Below are 17726 nucleotides of genomic sequence, written 5' to 3'. Positions count from 1 at the left end.
GACTCAACTCAGAACTTGAAAGCCGCCAGAGCCAGGACTCGACTCGGAGCTTGGAAGTCACCAGAGCCAGGACTCGACTTGGTGCTAGAATGCCCCCGGAGCCAGTACTTGACCTGGTACTTGAATGCCCCTGGAGACAGGACTTGACTTGGTACTTGAATGCCCCTGGAGCCAGTACTTGACTTGGAGCCTCTGGGTAGTGGTGAGCTCTCGACTCGGCCCGGGAACAGTAGACAGCGGTTCTTGATTCCCTCCGGCGGGTTAACTGACGGACCCACCTCAGTGAGGAAACTTTGCAGGCTCGCTTTGGCGAGATAACTTGACAAGGTTGCTCCGGTGAGGGAAGGTGAATTACCGGCACTCGCTTCGGGTGGAGACTAAGCTTGCTCCGGCCAGATGACATTGGCACGCCGTACCTTGGTGACTTTGCAAACGCTCCCGCGCCGAACAGCTGAAAGCCGGAGACTACAAACTACCGGTTCAATCAAGAGTAAATTGCCTCCAATCACCAGGGCTGAGGGACACAGGAAAACAGGAAATCAACGGTCTGGATCGTAACATAAACAAAGTAAATTTAAAGGGACCCCGATCCAGACCATGACAATTTCCTTCCCAAGCAAAATCCTAGTAAATCATATCTCTGGCCCTGAATCCATGTCTGGAGCAAGTGGAAAGTAAAAACACCTAAGGAGACCTATTGTTTATTGACTAAAGCTCCACTTTCAATATTATAATTCCAAGCAAACATGATCAAACTCTGAACCCTGGGAGCCAACACCTCCCTTGGCAACTGGATCCTCGACAAACAGAATATAATGATTATTCTTAACAATGATGCCCCGCAAGTTTGTGTCCTTACCCACCTACTTTACTCCTTAAACACTCATGATTGTGGCCAGATTCTACTTTAACTCCATCTACAGATGATACCACTGTAGTGGGCTGGATCTGAGGAAAGCATGAGTTGGAGTACAAGATGGAGATAGATAATCTAGTGATCTAGTGATCTAGTAGTCTAGACAATCTAGACAATCTTTCCTTCAATGTCATTAGGACAAAAAGGTTGGTCTTTGGCTGAAGGAAGGGGGGGGGTGACAGTTCATATATTTAATTCATGGTTCTGAGTTGAGACGGTAGAAAGCTACAAGTTCCTAGGAGTGAACATTGCCAATAGACTGACCTAGTCTAATCATATTGATGCCACAGCCAAGAAAGCTCTATCTCCATTTCTTACTGCCTTAGTAATCCAGCCAAAATAATCAAAGACTCCAGCCATCCAGGACATTCGCTCTTCTCCCCCTTTCCATGAGGCAGGAGATATAAAGCCCTAAAGCACATACCACCTGGTTTAACAACAACTTCTATTGCACTGTTATAAGACTATAGAACAGTCACCCTGTACAAGAAGACAGAGTCACGCCTTGCAGTCTTCCTCATTATAGTCTTGAGCCTTATTGTGTGCCTGCACTGCACTTTCTCTGCAACTGTAACAGTTTATTCTGAATTTTGTTATTGTTTTCCCTTGTACTACTTCAATGTTCTGTTGTAATATATTCATCCGTATGGATGACATGCCTGACAAAGTTGTTCACTGTACCTCGATGCATATAACAATCATAAACCAATTCAAATTTAAAGAAATCTTCTCTGTACCCTTGCCAGGGCAATCACATCTTTTGTTGCTAATGTCCAAGCAGTTCAAAGTTCAGGGTCAAAGTAAATTTTCCACCCTTCATTGCCACAGTCATAAGTTCCCACCTGTTTCAAAAAGGCATCAATTACTCCAGTGCCTAAGAAGAATAATGTGAGCTGCCTTAATGACTATCGTCCACTAGCACTCACATCTACGGTGATGAAATGCTTTGAGAGGTTGTTCATAGGTGGAATGAAGGACCCACTGCAATTTGCCTATCACCACAATGGGTCTACGGCAGACACAATCTCAATGGCTCTTTACAGAGTCTTAGATCACCTGGACAATACAAACACCTATGTCAGGATGCTGTTCGTTGACTATAGCTCAGTGCTTAACACCATCATTTCGACAATCCTGATTGATAACTTTCAGAACCTGGGCTTCTGTACCTCCCTCTGCAATTGGATCCTCAACTTCCAAACTGGAAGACCACAATCTGTGCTGATTGGTGATAATATCCAACCAACACTGGTGCACCTCAGGGATTTGTGCTTAGCCCACTGCTCTACTCTGTCTATACCCTTGACTGTGTGGCTAGGTATAGCTCAAATACCATCTATAAATTTGTTGATGATACAAACACTGTTGGCAGAATCTCAGATGAAGATGAGAAGGCATGCAGGACTGAAATATACCAGCTAGTTGAGCGGTGTCAGAGCAATAACCTTGCTCTGATGGTCAGAAAGACGAAAGAGCTAATTGCCGACTTCAGGAAGGGAAAGACGAGGAAACATGAATCAATTCTTATAGAGGGATCAGAAGTGGAGAGAGTGAGCAATTTCAAGTTCCTGTGTGTCCGGATCTCTGAAAATCTAACCCGGTCCCAACATGTTGATACAGCTATAAAGAAGGCAAGACAGCTGGTATATTTCATTAGGAGTTTGAAGAGAATCGGTTTGTCAACTAAAGCACTCGAAAGCTTCTATAGTTGTACCATGGAGAGCATTCTGACAGACTGCATCACAGTCTGGTAGGGGGGTATTGCACTGAAGTGATGCTGCTATGTTAACAAATTTCATGACATGCTGATGACAATAAACCTGATTCCGATTCTGATTCTAAATTTATTATCAGAGGATGTATATGTTATCATACACTACTTTGATATTCATTTTTGTGTAAAATTTACAGGGGAAAAGAAATACAATAGAATTTTATGAAAAAAATCATAATTTTTTAAATGAATTTTATGATAAACAGAGTAACTCTGACAAGCAAAGTGCAAATGAAGACAAACTGCAAATAAAAATAATACCAAAAACATAAGTTGTAAGAAGTCCTTGAAAGTGTGTCTAGGTTGTAGAATCAATTCAGAGTTCTTCACACCCAGTTCAAGAGCATGATAGCTGTATGGTAATAATTGTTCCTGAAACTGGTGGAGCAAAATTTATGGCTTCTGTACTTTCTGCAGAATGGTAGTAGTGAGAAGAGAACATGGCTTGGATGGTGGTGCTAGTTCAGGATGGATGCTGGCCCATGTACTCAGTGGTAAGGAGGGTTTAGCCTGTGTAGGATTGGGTGGTACCCACCATTTTCTGTAGGCTTTTTAATTCCTGGTCATTGGTGTTTCTAAACCAGGCCGTGATGCAACCAGTTAAGATACTCTCTATAGAAGTTTGTCAAAGTGTTTGGCAGCATGCAGAATCCATGCAAATTTCTAATAAAATAGAGACGCTGTTTTACCTTCTTTGTGATGACACTTATCTGCTGGTCCCAGCACAAATTTTCTGATATGTTCACACAAAGAAATTTAAAGCTGTAAAACATAATTTCTAAATAACATTTCTAAACAGTATTGATATTTTACCTCATAATAAATGTGAAAATGAAATTAAATATTCATAGAGGAGCTAAACTACAGTACATTCAATATTCACCATTATTATCACTAAATATCCAGTGTTCACTCACAAACAACAGAGCCAACCCAATGCCAACAAGCCCAACAGATACAGATACAGATGTGTACACCAGGTCTACGAGGATTTCAAAATGTATCACCCAACGTCACATGTTCTTGCAACCATCTAGATGATGATCATATGGATAGTCAGAGGCTTTTTCCCAGGGCTGAAATGGTTGCCACAAGAGGACACAGGTTTAAGGTGCTGGGGAGTAGTTACAGGGGAGATATCAGGGGTAAGTTTTTTAGGCAGAGAGTGGTGAGTGCGTGGAATGGGCTGCCGGCGGCGGTGGTGGAGGCAGATATGATAGGGTCCTTTAAGAGACTTTTGGATAGGTACATGGAGCTTAGAAAAATAGAGGGCTATGGGTAAGCCTAGTAATTTCTAAAGAGGGGATATGTTCGGCACAACTTTGTGGGCCGAAGGGCCTGTATTGTGTTGTAGGTTTTCTATGTTTTCTATGATGCCAAGTCGTATGGTATGTTCCCTGTGAAGACATCTCACAGCTCTCAGGTTCCATAAAATCATTCACTGTTTCATTTGGCTGTGAAGGTAGTCGAATTCAATCATTTTATTATGGGTGGGGTTTAAAGAATCAAGTGATGGCACTACATGCAGTGTGCCAAGAAAACTGTTGCATTGTTGCTTGTCATATGTTCGCCACCTCTGTCTTGTATTATTGACTATTAAATGCCATCTGAAATGGCCGAGCAAACTGTCACAGCTCAAGAGCAATTAAGGGTGGCCAATAATTGACAACTTTGCCAATGGTGGCTAGATCCTGAAAAAGATTTTATTTAGTTAGTTAGTTAGTTAATTGGTTAGTTATTTTATTCAGCAACACAGCGCAGAGTAGGCCCTCCTGGCCCTTCGAGCCACACTGCCCCAGTGACCCCGGACAACCCTGTTTAACCCAAACCTGATTGCAGGACCATTTTTCCTACCTGTACATCTTTGGAGTGTGAGAGGAAACCAGAGCACCCAGGGAAAATCCACACATTCCAGAGGGAGGACGCCTTACAGACGGCGCCAGAATTGAACTCCAAACTCCAACGCTCCCGAGCTGTTATAGCATTGCTCTAACCACTACTCAACTATGGCTCCTAAACTGTTATCTTTCAAAAGATAGTAGTTAAATATCTTTATAAAATATCTAAATAAGAGATATTGAAAAATAAAAGATAACAGCTTGGGATAACAGTTTATTTTATAAAAGGTAAGGTTTACAATGATCAAAGTGTTGATTAAACACCCTGCACCAATGCAGCGTCACGTTGGCAGCCTCAGATTTCAATGGACGTAGCAATGCAGAATACATCAGTGAAAGTCCCTTTTCCGCCTGCAGATTTTTTTTGTGTGAATCCAGGAGGATCTTTTCTTACAACCCCTGCCCTTTATTCAGCCACATGTTGCAACTGCAAGGAAAACCGTCACAAACCTTACACATATTTAAGGACTCTCTATGCCATCCCTGTAGAAAGCGTGGGCTCCAGTTTCCTCCCACAGCCCAAAGACCGGTAGGTTAATTGGTCATTTTAAATTGTCCCGTGGTTAGGTTAGGGTTAATCAGGGCTGTCAGAGATTGCTGGGACAGCGAGGCTTGAAGGGCCAGTAAGGCCCACTCCATGCTGTGTTGCTAAGTAAATAAATAAGTAAATAAAAAGTCAATGTAAGTAAGAATATTTAATTTCACATTCACATCAGGGCTCCATACACAGCTGCTCTGTGACTACCATAGGGAGTGTTCCTTTAAGCTCTGGTGCTCTTCCCAGTGATCAGTGCCACAATGCCATAGCAATGTAATTGGGCACATTGGTTTGCCACATGATTATATGCAAAATGCCACAGTGTAGCTATTAACATATTTTGTTCAATTTTGTGAATTTTTGTTGGAAGTAAACACCCTATCTGGCACATATTTATCACACCCACAGAGAATGAAGCGCAAAATCTAGTCACCTGGTTATATTTTAGATTTCCAATGATGAAGAGTATTTTGCTTATGTTTCGAGAAGGCAAAGAAACCTTCAGTCACCTGAAGCCAACTCAGAAATTCCAGAAAGTTCTGAAGAGCCTCTTTTACCACCTACTGGATGAACTCAATGGGTCAGGAGGCATTTGGGAAGGAATATAGACATTCCAGTTCAGATAAAAAGTCTCAATCTGAAACACTGACTGTCCATTTCCCTCTTCAGATGCTGCCAGACACACTATGTTCCTCCAGCATCTCCCTCGTTACTCCCAATTCCAGCATTTGCGGTGTTTTTTCCCCTGTTTAACATATGGCCATCAAGTGCAGATGGAATAAGAAATTACACAAGTCTGTCTTTTTGGATGAACAGGTGTTGAGTCTTTGTGGCTCAGATGTCTCAAGGAACCTCAGCCTCTACTTCCAATGGTGCAGGAAATATGTGTTGCTTCCTCTGCTTTCCTCTGATGGCCAAATCCAGGTCTCTTAACAGCAGACAGCAACTGCTGTTCTTCTATTGCTCATGTCAGTCAGTCATCTGGGATGCCCAATGTTCATCTATCAATCAGAAAACCACCAAATACAAACAAGATTAATTTCATGTGGGACTAAATTTGCAAAGGATTTTAGAGAGTTCCTGACATTGTCAAAAATACGGAAGTGCTATCAAATTACGTGACATTGAGATTTACTGCCTTAAGGCTCTTCACTCTAGTCATGCTAGTTTCTACCAGGAAGGAGACAACAAATGCACTCAGATCATGTTTCATTTTCCTTCACAACTGGCAAGGATGAGTTGGGAAAGATTAAGGTTCGAAATTGCGAATGAGTAAAGTTTGAAATTTAGCATTAGAGCAGCATTGTGGGAAATCCTAACGCATAATGTCTTCAAACTTAAAATGCGATAATTCAGAGAAATGTTGTCAGGTTTTCCTGGGAAATGCTACTTGATATTGATCTCAAGGTGACATTCTTTGTCGATGAATGACAAGTTCACACGTGTAGCTTTTGCATGCATCTCTAAAATGGGTGCACCACAATACAAGCAGCATTTTCCTGCTTCAACACTAATGACAGAAGGGCTTGCAGAGAACTCCCAAAAGACCAGAAGTACCCTAGCAAGCTGCTAAATGGAAATGCCGGCAGAAAGCACTCCTCCTCGGTGAAGAAATATCTGAGATTTCTGTCGGTTCCAGGTGACTGAAGGTTTATCTGCCTCCCTTAGACTCCAAGATTATGCCCTTGTGTTTCTGTCAGGTAGTTGCAGGGGGAGGGGCAGTTCTCTGTAGGGATATGTGTGCAATCTATGAATGTCTGCACTTTGGGAAAGCAGGTTATGCAGGGAAAGGATTATGTCAACTCTGCCTGCTCTGGAGGCCTCAAGTACAGAAAAAAACACCAATAATCAGAAATACTTGTTCTGTGAAATCCAAGTCTGTGCATGCTGGATTATTAAAATATGCAGTAAACTATGTCTTCCTGAATGTTATCGCTTTAATTAGCGTGGTTTAAGGGAAACATTTTGCAAAAGGCAGTTGGTCTGTGAATAAATAATAAGACTTATTTATGAGCCGAATTCTCCTTCTCTATTATGATCAGTCAGAATCAGAATCAGAATCAGGTTTATTATCACCGGCATGTGACGCGAAGTTTGTTAATTTAGCAGCAGCAGTTCTATGCAATACATAATATAGAAGAAAAATAAATAAAATAAAAATAATAAAAATAAATAAATAAATTACAGTATATTGAATAGATTAGAAATGTGCAAAAAACAGACATACTGTATATTAAAAAAAAGTGAGGTAGTGTCCAAGGGTTCAATGTCCATTTAGGAATCAGATGGCAGAGAGGAAGAAGCTGTTCCTGAATCACTGAGTGTGTGCCTTCAGGCTTCTGCACCACCTACCAGATGGTAACAGTGAGCAAAGGGCATGCCCTGCGTGCTGGAGATCCTTAATAATGTACGCTGCCTTTCTGAGACATCCCTAAAGATGTCCTGGGTACTTTGTAGGCTTGTACCCAAGATGGAGCTGACTAGATTTACAACCTTCTGCAGCTTCTTCCAGTGCTGTACAGTAGCCCCTCCATACCAGACAGTGATGCAACCTGTCAGAATGCTCTCCATGGTACAACTATGGAAGTTTTTGAGTGTATTTGTTGCCATGCCAAATCTCTTCAAACTCCTAATGAAGTATAGTGGCTGTCTTGCCTTCTTTATAACTACGTCAATAAGTTGGGACCAGGATAAATCCCCAGAGATCTTGACTCCCAGAAACTTGAAGCTGCTCACTCTCTCCACTTCTGATCCCTCTGTGAGGATTGGTCATAGCCCAGGATTCCCAGAATGTGGTGAGAATATTACATTTTTTTCCAGGACATCTCAAAACTATTTCCACTTAGAAGTGTTTCTTTTGTCCTGCTGGAAACTTTTGCCGATAATTGAACTCAGAGTAGAGGGTCTGGTGTTAAGCATCTGAATCCCTTACCTGAGTCAACTTGGAGGCTCAATGCCAGAAATTTTAGCTGTCTCCCATCTGCACTATTAAACTATTCTTGGTTGCATATGAGGTTCACACCAAAGGCAATCAAGATCCAGTGAAAGGATCAAAGTTCAAAGTACATTTATGTACACATTATATAACCTTGAGATTCATCTCCTTACAGACAGCCACAAACCAAAGAACCCATAAAAAAGAAGACCTTCAAAAACGCAAAGATTTAACCTAATAATCACATAACTATTCTACTGAATTTTGCCCTCAAATGACAGGTATGCCAACCACTTGTTAATTCCACAGCAAAACAAATTAAGGCTGGTATCAGAGTATGCTGAAAACATTGAGAGAGGGCATCAGCTGTAACTCTCTGGATCTCAAGATTTGCTAGGGTCCAAATCCCTACTTCGGTGCTGTCACAGACAGCAGTCAGGTGATTGTAATGATGGAAATCACTCTGGTTCATTGTTCTGGATTCTAGATTCCAGCTCATTCTGGACTCTAGACTCTAGAGGAAACTTGAAAGGAAAGGAACTCATTGCACTTAACGCTCCTTCTTGCACAACTTTGGACTGCACTATTGTCTTTGCACCTTTTGGTTGCTTTGCGCTTGTACCCAGAGAGTGGTGAATATATGGAATGCTCTGCCCCAGAAGGCTGTGGAGGCCAAGTCTCTGGATGCTTTCAAGAAAGAGATGGATAGAGCTCTTAAAGATAGTGGAATCAAAGGTTATGGGGATAAGGCAGGAACTGGATACTGATTGTGGATGATCAGCCATGATCACAGTGAATGGCGGTGCTGGCTCGAAGGGCCAAATGGCCTGCTCCTGCACCTATTGTCTATTGTCTATTATTATTATCATGTACTCCGTGAACTGCACATGAGCAAGGACTCTTATGAATGTAGCAATAGAATAATAATAAACTAATCTGAATCCGACTCACATAATACTGGTAACGAATGTGATACCCAGAATCATCAACTCAGCTCTAGCTTTTTGCAAGAGCTCACACCTTGTGACTTCTAGAGACAAGGAATAGCTTCCCTAGATCTAATCAAAGAATATTGTAGCAGGAAGCTACGCTTCTTCAAAGAGTCTGTCAAAGAACTGCTGTACTTGGCTGCAACCTATTGCTTTGGGGACTTGCCATCTCAGTGACAGTCAAAGGCAAAAAATGCAGAACTTTATCACACACTGCTTCCCTTCAGATTACAACAGGAGATATTACTGCAGTTCATCATTCCAGAGCAGGTAACCAAAGCTGTTTTCCCAGGGCTGTGCCATACTTCATCATGCTCAATTTCGTGAAAAGTCAACGTGAAAAAGCTCAAAACCTGCTGGTTGCTGGCTTTCCTTGAGTGTACGCAGCTTTGTGGCATCAGAACATTAAAAAAACAATGAAGAAGGTTATCCTCAGTCAATGGAAATGACTGGCCAGTCACTAGAGTATCTGTCACAGCAGTAGAACTTTAGACAAGTTAGATGATTGTTCAATCATTCTGCCAAGGAAAGACAATGAAACCTGATTCCTGCCATCATCCATCACCTTTCTCATTTAAGTGCTGCACTGTTGATTAACCTATCTGATGTATGTTACCAGAAGCCACATGCAAACATGCAGTCACTTAAAAATTGAAAAGCAGTTTGGTAGTTGAACAAAACTATATCCATGGTAGAAGCAGTGAGATTCTCAATGTCTTTCAATTCTGCCTGGTGAAATTTATTGCCATCTTAAAAATATAAGTGGTAAAACTTTCTCCTTTTTGAGACGTGAAAAGAGTTAAATTCATTGACTTCTATAAAGGTTGGATAATCCATCCTGACAGTAGAGCACACAGTCAGTGTAGAGATAATGGCTTCCTCTATGATCTCCCACCTTTGAGGCACTACACTGATTGCTTAGACTGACACATTAATATTGATTGTGCTTTCTGAAGTATGTAGCTGGGCAGAAATTTGAGGGAATCTTCTTTTACATGTTCCAGGTGAGCTGCAGTAGGGCAGCTTCATTCGGTTTCAAAATAATTGGAACAAATAACTATTGTATGCCACTACTTCTTATTAAATTAACATCCTACTCAAAAGCTTCCGAAGAATTTGAAATATTTTCACTACCTGGGAACTAAACTAGTGTTCTGAGTACATACAGGTGTTGATATACGAGGGGTGATTGATAAGCTTGTGGCCTAAGGTAGAAGGAGTCAATTTTAGAAAACCTAGCACATTTATTTTTCAACGTAGTCTCCTCCTACACATACACACTTAGCCCAGCAGTCGTGGAGCATACCGATCCCTTCTTTGTAGAAGTGGTTCACAGCAGGGGTGATTGATAAGTTCGTGGCCTGGGTAGAAGGAGATGAGTTATACAGCTCTCATTACACGCACGTGCAGTTCAACTCTTTGAGCGAAAACGCAGAAAGTTTGAAGTTAATAACTCATCTCTTTCTACTTTAGGCCACGAACTTATCAATCACCCCTGCTGTGGACCACTTCTGGAGGTCCAAGACGCCGACTTCTGAAAGGAAGGAATCCGTATGCTCCACGACTGCTGGACTAAGTGTGTAAATGTAAGAAAGATAGATGTGCTAGGTATTCTAAAATTGACTCCTTCTACCTTAGGCCACGAACTTATCAATTATCCCTCATATATCAGAATGCCAAATTTCTTCAAAATTAGAATCAGAATCAGGTTTAATATCACTGGCATATATCATGAAATTTGTTAAATTTGCAGCAGCAGCACAATGCAATACATGATAATACAGAAAACAAAAAAAGTGTGAATTACAGTAAAAAAATATATATATATGTACCTTCAAGCTTCTGTACATCCTTCCTGATGGTAGTAATGAGAAAAAGGCATGTCCTGGGTGGTGGAGGTCCTTAATGATGGACGCCGCCTTTCTGAGACACTGCTCCTTGAAGGTGACCTGGCTTCTGCAGAAGCTGGTGCCCATGATGGAGCTGGCTAACTTTACAACTCTCTGCAGCTTACTTTGATCCTTTGCAATATCCTTTGGAGTTTAACCCAGATAAATGTGAGATGTTGCACCTCGGTAGGTCAAATGCAAGGAGGCAGTACACCCTTAAGGGCAAGGTCCTTAACAGTGTTACTGAGCGGAGAGATCTTGGGTCAAAGTTCATAGCTCCTTGAAAGTGGCTACACAGGTCTATAAGGTAGTAAAGAAGACTTATGAATGCTTGCTTTTGTTAGTTGAGGCAATAGGTTCAAAAGTTGGGAGATTATGTTGCAACTTTATAAAACTCTGGTTTGGCCACATCCCGATTACTGTGCACTGTTCTGGTCGCTCCACTATACGAAGGATGTTGAGGCTCTAGAGAGGGTGCAGAAGAGGTTTACCAGGACGCTGCCTGGTTTAGAGGGTATGTGCTATCACAAGAGGCTGGATAAACTTGGGTTGCTTTCTCTGGAGTGTTGGAGGCTGAGGAGAGATCTGATAGAGGTTTACAAAATTATTAGCAACATAGATAAAGTGAGAGAGTATCTGTTTCCCAGGGTTAAAATGTCTAATACCAGTGGGCATGCATTGAAGGGGAGAGGGGGTAGGTTCAAAGGGGATGTGAGGGATAAGTTCTTTACTCAGAGAGTCATGGATGCCTGGTATGGTGGTAGAGGCAAACACATCAGTGGCTTTTAAGAAATGTTTGGATAGGCACATGGATGTAAGGAAGATGGAAGGAAGTGGACATGGTGTAGATAGGAGGGATTATTGTTTGGGTGTTTTTGATTTGCTTTTTAGATGGTTCGGCACAACATTGTGGGCTGAATAGCCTGTTCCTGTGCTTTTCTCTTCTATGTTCTTGTAGCAACCCCCCCCCCCACTCCCCATACCAGACAGTGATGCAGTCAGTCAGAATGATCTCCATGGTACATATGTAGAAATTTGCAAGTGTTTTTGGTGACGTACCAAATCTCCTCAAGTTCCTAATGAAATATAGCCTCTGTCTTGCCTTCTTCATAGTTGCATCAATATATTGGGTCCAAGTTAGGTCCTCAGAGATATTGACATGCAGGAACTTGAAATTGCTCACTCTCTCCACTTCTAATCCCTCTATGATGACTGGTGTGTGTTTCTTCGTCTTACTGATGTTGAGTGCAAGTTTGTTGCTCCGATACACTCAACTAGCTGATACATCTCGCTCATGTATGCCCTTAGGTCACCATCTAACATTCTGCCAACAATGGTTGTACTGTCATCAAATTTATAGATGCCATTTGAGCTGTGCCTAGCCACATAGTCATGGGCGTAGAGACAGTAGAGAAGGATATAGTTATATAAGATAATTGACATAACAAAATATCCCAAGGCACTTCCAGCAAGATTTAACACCAAGCCATAAGCAGAAATATTAGGTAAGTTTATCAAAAGCTTTACCATAGAACAAAAGAAAATTTGCAGACGCTGGAAATCCAAGCAAAACACAAAAAGTGCTGGAGGAGCTTGGCAGTCCAGGCAGTATCCTGATGGAGGGTCTCGGCCCGAAACGTTGACTGTTTACTCTTTTCCACAGATGCTGCCTGGCCTGCTGAGCTCCTCCAGCATTTTGTGTGTATTGCTTCACCAGAGAAACAGGTTTTAAGAACCTACTATGAATTGTAAGCAAAGTGTAGAGATGAACTTACTTAAGTATGTAATTTCAAAGTTTAGGATTGTAGCAGCAGTGGAAAGGATACATAAAAGGTTTGATTTAGAATAATGCCAGGATTTCAAAAGGTTGTAGGCTAGCAGAAGATAGCAGAGATGGGAGAAAGCAAAGCCATGGACAACTTAAGTAAAGGATATGAATTTTAAAGGCAAGATCTTGTAAAGTGGAAATGAATGTAGGTCAGAGAGGTAAGTTACAGGTAAAGATGTCTGGTGTATTCAATTCTGGGGTAATTCAAGAAAGGACATTCAAGATTCAAAATTGTTTAATGTCATTTCCTGTACTCAAGTGTAGGAAGACTGAAATAATTGTTACTCCAGAACCGATGTAGCGCAAAAAACACAAAAGGTAAAGAACACAATGATAATAATAATAATAATCATCATCATCATCATCATGCAATAAATATAAATACAAAAGATAGCTTAGATACACAGATTGATTGTATATCCATAAAGCTAGGCTGTCTGACAGATGATTGACGAGAAATAATAAAGTAGTGGTGGAGTTAAGGGGTGGAGATGTTACTACTTGGGGTAGGTAACAGTGTTTGAGACTGGTGGTCCTGGCATGGATATTATGTAGCCTCCTCCCTGATGGGAGTAGGACAAACAATCCATGAGCAGGGTGGGCGGGATCCTTCATAATGTTACCAGCCATTTTCTGGACATGTCCTTGATGGCCAGCAACTGGTACTAGTTTAAAAACGCAAACACGAGGAAATCTGCAGATGCTGGAATTTCAAGCAACACACATAAAAGTTGCTGGTGAACGCAGCAGGCCAGGCAGCATCTATAGGAAGAGGTACAGTCGACGTTGGTCTCAGCCCAAAACGACGACTGTACCTTTTCCTATAGATGCTGCCTGGCCTGCTGCGTTCAACAACAACTTTTATGTGTGTAACTGGTACTAGTGATGTGTTGGGCAGTTTCGACTACCCATTGTACAGCCTTTCTGTATGACACTGTGCAGTTTCCACACCAAACAGTGATGCAGCTTTGGTGAGCTTTCTTGCGTGTATAAGACCATAAGACATGGGAGCAGAATTAGGCCATTCAGCCCATCAAGTCTGCTCCGCCATTCCATCATGGCTGATCCCGGATCCCACTCAATCCCATAAACCTGCCTTCACGCCAAATCCTTTGATACCCTGACCTATCAGGAAACAATTATCTTCCGCCTCAAATATACCCACGAACTTGGCTTCCACCACAATCTGTGGCGAACATTCCACAGATTCACCGCTCTCTAGCTAAAAAAAATTCCTCCTTACCTCTGTTTTAAAAAGTCGAGCTTCAATTTTGAGGCTGTGCTCTCCAGTACTGGATATCCCCACCATAGGAAACATCCTCTCCACATTCACCCTATCTAGTCCTTTCAACATTCGGTACGTTTCAGTGAGATCCCCGTGCATTCTTCTAAGTTCCAGTGAGTACGGGCCCAAAGCTGCCAAACACTCCTCATATGTTAACCCCTTCATTCCTGGAATCATCCCTGTGAACCACCTCTGGACTCTCTCCAATGACAACACATCTTTTCTGTGATATGGGGCCCAAAACTGTTGCCAATACTCTAAGTGTGGCCTGACTAGTGTCTTATAAAGGCTCAGCATTACCTCCTTGCTTTTATATTCTATTCGCCTTGAAATAAATACCAACATTAAATTTGCCTTCTTTACCACAGACTCAACCTGTAAATTAACCTTCTGGGTGTCTTGCACGAGGACTCCTAAGTCCCTCAGCACCTCTGATATTTCAACCTTCTCCCAATTTAGATAATAGTCCACACTAATTTTCCTTTAACCAAAATGTATTATCATACATTTCCCAATATTGTATCCATCTGCCACTTTTTTGCCCATTCTTTTTTGTCTAAGTCCTGCTGGAATCATGTTGTTCCCTCAGCACTACCTACCCCACCACCTATCTTCGTATCATCTGCTAACTTTGCCACAAAGCCATCAATTCCATTATCCAAATCATTGACAAAAAATGTGAAAAGCAGCGGTCCCAATACCGATCCCTGAGGAACACCACCCGTCACTGGCAGCCAATCAGCAAAGGTCCTCCTTATTCCCACTCGCTGCCTCCTGCCTGTCAGCCATTCCTTTATCCATGCCAGAATCTTTCCTGTAATGACATAGGAATTTATCTTGTTAAGTTGCCCCGTGTGTGGCACCTTATCAGATGCCTTTTGAAAATCCAAGTAAATGACATCCACTGCCTCTCCTTTGTCCATCCTGCTTGTTACTTCCTCGAAAAACTTTAACAGATTTGTCAGGCAAGATTTCTCTTTACAGAAACCATGCTGACTTTGACTTATTTTATCATTAGTCTCCAAGTACCCCAAAAGCTCATCCTTAATAATGGACTCCAACACTTTCCCAACCACTGAGGTTTGGCTAACTAACCTATAGTTTCCTTTCTTTTGCCTTCCTCCCTTCTTAAAGTGTAAAATGACATTTGCACTCTTCCAATCCAGCAGGACCATGCAAGCACCAAGTGATTCTTGAAAGATCGTGACCCATGCATCCATTATCTCTTCAGCAACCTCTCTTAGCACTCAGGGATGTAAGATGTGTTTGAAACAGCTTGCAGGTTCCACTGCTGTACATAAGAAGTTGCAGATGCTGGAACCTGGGGCAACAAACCATCTGCTGGAGGAACTGAGTAGCACCTGTGTGGTCATCTCCTCTTTATACTCTTTAAACCTTCTCCCGCTACTTTCAATCCTGATGAGGAGTTTCAAACTGAAATGTCAACAGTTGTTTTGCCCACTGACAAATGATGATCAACCCTCCAGAGTGTAATGATAAAAATGCCATTTACTGGATTAAGTAGTTAAATTGGACTCATTATACATGCTGCACATTTGACATAACATTTGATAACATTGCAAGCAATGTTAATTTAATTTACAGCTTAATTAACTTCAGCATACATTAATTAACTTTAATTCCTGCAAAACATCCTGTCAAACATGTCAAGTCCAGGAGATTTAAAGAAATCAGGATCATCAATGGTGCTTCACTAATCATCTTAACTGTATTGATCTAAAATTTGCCTGCATTGAAATAGCAAGGGACTGAGTGATCTATCACTGATGCTTGTGGACAAGGAAAAAAAGATACATCAATCCCTTAGCATTCAATTGTGAAGATTAACTACAAATGCAGCTCAGACTGTGTGCAGTTAGTTGGAAGATACATTTCAGAGTCCTACATGGTCCATTTTTCATCTATAAAGGTGGGACTTTTAAAGAGGTACCCATACTACTTCAGAGACACTCCCCATTCAGAGCCGTGTTACGTTTCACCAAAACAACAGCGCAGAAGTTCCACCAACCCACTTCATCTTGCTTTATTGGCAAACACAGTTCCTTTCTTCCTTATATTAATAGTTAGCTTCCTCTTAATCTAACCGTGGTCTTCACACTAACTGCTTCAGTTCCACATTCTAACATTCTGGATTGTGAAACCACAGTTGATTGCTGATAGATTCTCTGATAACGTTTGGGAAGTGACTGAATATTAAGCTCGTTGAGATAACTTTAAGTGAATTTAGAGATATTTCTTTATACAGTGTGAATTAGCTTGAATAACACAAATTCCAACCTTAGCTCTGACATTTTAAGTAGTTTTTAACACGTTTTGAAACCTGAGAGACTGTTTGATGTTCCAAAAATTGATGCAGTTCACAAAAATTATCTTTCTGTTCTATGAGTCAGAAATTTAATCTGTAACAGCAACTTTGCCTGTCAAATTTGCATTTTAACTGCAGTGACTTTCTGCAGACTGTTGCTGAACAACGAGCAAAATGTGGATTAAATGTAAATTGTAATGAAGATGATAGCATTTCACTTACATAGATGCAAACAAAGTATACCTTTACATCTCAAAGATGTTTCTATTTTTATGTAAAAAATTGTTAACATCTTTGCATTTATTTGAGTTTTTGGAGAATTTTAATATGGCACAGTGCATATGTTTGAGTGCAGGTGATGTATAAATCCAGCAAAAAAAATTCTAAACTTATTGGGATATTGTGGGGTTCTTATTTACACATCTCTCCATTTTATTGATACTTCATTGTCTGATGTTACATACACAATCTCCTTCGGCATTCAATACAAGTCAAGGACACCGAGTAAATTGAGAAATTGTTTTGAAAAACTGAAATAAATCAGCAAATATTCAGAAACAGAATCAGGTTTAATATCACTGGCATAAATCGTGAAATTTGTTGTTTTGCACAGGTCTTGATAAAGTCACTGATAAACTGTGGCATGTTCATTCAGACTCAAGGATGAATTCCTATTGTCCAGTCCACCAACTCAAAACACTGCTATCATAGAAGCAGTAGTATCTCCAACTGAGAGAGGAGCATTAGAAGGTACATTAATCAGGATCTACTGATCAAGGCTGCTGTTTCTTCGTGCTTCAGATATGTCCTAGAAGAAACTGCTAAATTGGTGAAATGGTTTTTTCTTGTCTCATGTACCGAGGTACAGCGAAAGATCTGTTTTCAGTGCTGTCCATACAGATCAGTTCATTGCAACAGCAAAGTAAAACAATGACAAGGCCATTACTATGTAGATTATGAGGTCAAGTGCCCATCTTATCCTACTAGGAGACTGCTCAGTAGTTTTCTAACAGTGGATAGAAGCTGCTCTCGGGCCAGATGGTACATACCTTCAGGCTTTTGTACCTTCCTACTGATAAAAAGGGAGAAGAGAAGATGTTTAGAATGGGTGGGGTCTTAGATTATTTTGGTTGCTTTCCCAAGACAGCAAGAAGAGTTATATAGAAAAGAAATAGACCCTTCAGCTCATCATATTTATGCTGACGAAAATGTTTACCTGGTTTATTCTTTTTTGGCCCACGTCCCTCTAAACTTTTTCTATCTATGTACCTGTCCAAATGTACATGCTAAATTTTGCATTTGCACTTGCCTCTACCACGTCTGATGGAAACTCGTTCCAGTAACCTGC

The sequence above is a fragment of the Mobula hypostoma genome, chromosome 1, assembly GCF_963921235.1.
Source record: "Mobula hypostoma chromosome 1, sMobHyp1.1, whole genome shotgun sequence".
NCBI classification, from domain to species: domain Eukaryota; kingdom Metazoa; phylum Chordata; class Chondrichthyes; order Myliobatiformes; family Myliobatidae; genus Mobula; species Mobula hypostoma.
The sequence above is the reverse complement of the archived record's forward strand: the minus strand, read 5'-3'. Positions refer to the sequence as shown.